This window comes from Acanthisitta chloris, unplaced genomic scaffold (assembly GCF_000695815.1).
Source record: "Acanthisitta chloris isolate BGI_N310 unplaced genomic scaffold, ASM69581v1 scaffold7941, whole genome shotgun sequence".
NCBI lineage: Eukaryota > Metazoa > Chordata > Aves > Passeriformes > Acanthisittidae > Acanthisitta > Acanthisitta chloris.
The window spans coordinates 9,868-11,067 of NW_008656407.1; positions in this window are offsets into that span (position 1 = coordinate 9,868).

A 1,200-nucleotide genomic window follows, 5' to 3' on the forward strand; every position below is an offset into this window, starting at 1 on the left:
CAGCAGGAAACTCCGTGAGCTGTTTCAGCCCTCTGATTACTACCCACTGTTAGTAGTCCGGGCTGGCAGTGATGATATTAATGAAAGAGGCATTAGGGTAATTAAAAAGGATTTCAATGAACTGTGCAGACTAGTTAATGGGACAGGAGCACAGGTGTTGTTCATCTCAGTTCCTGTGGTGTTGGAGCCTGGATAGCTGAGGAGTTATAGCTTGAGCAATAGTTAAAGGAATGCTTGTGTAGTTAAAAGAATTATTGAGCAATTATAAAACAAGGCTCGGACACAGAGAAGGCCATCTGTAATTTAAAGAATGCTGGTCTTGCTGACCATGCTTCTGTCTTCAAGCATTCTATTTCTTCATTCCACACCTTATATGGTCTTGGTTTTTTTCCTATTGCCAAGGTTTGAGTCTGGTTAGTTTTACTGTCTTATAGATAAGATACGTTGTTCTGCTAACTAAGCTAAAATAATGCCATTAGTGAAGCTTCTTGTTTATACTATGCAATCCTTGCTATCACTTCCCACTGGGATGTGGCTTAGCCTGCATTTGGCTTATGCTTGAGATTGTAGCCTATCACAAGTAAGAATTGTTTGCATGGGCAAAGCAAGGCAACCAATCAGAAATTGCATGATCAGTGCATGGCTGCATGTACAGAAGATTTTGTTTTATAAATAATGTACACGAACCGTGATAAAATGACTATCAGAGCATCACATTGGTGTGCTGTAGTCCATTCCTCGCATGGATCCCAACACTGTAGTAGCAGGGAGATGAGGAGAGGAGTAGGAAAACCCACCTTATCAATAGGTGGCTAAAGGATTGGTGCTACTGGCAGAATTTCGGCTTATTCGACCATAGGACATATTCTATGTTACCATGCCAGCTATAGTCAGATGGGCTTCATCACTCTAGCCAGGGCAAAAGAATTCTAGCCCATAAGTTGGCAGGGCTGATCAAGAGGGCTTGAAACTAGGTTCAAAGGGGTAAGGGCTTGAAACCAGCCTTCCTAGAGATGAGCCTCAGGGTGGGAAGCCAGCATTGGGAGCTAAATCATCATCCCAGCTGAAGTGCATGTACACTAACACACGCAGTATGGGGAACAAACACGAGGAGCTGGAGGCCATTGTGCAGCAGGAAAGCTCTGACATAGTCACCATCACAGAAATGTGGTGGGATAACTCACATGACTGGAGTGCTGC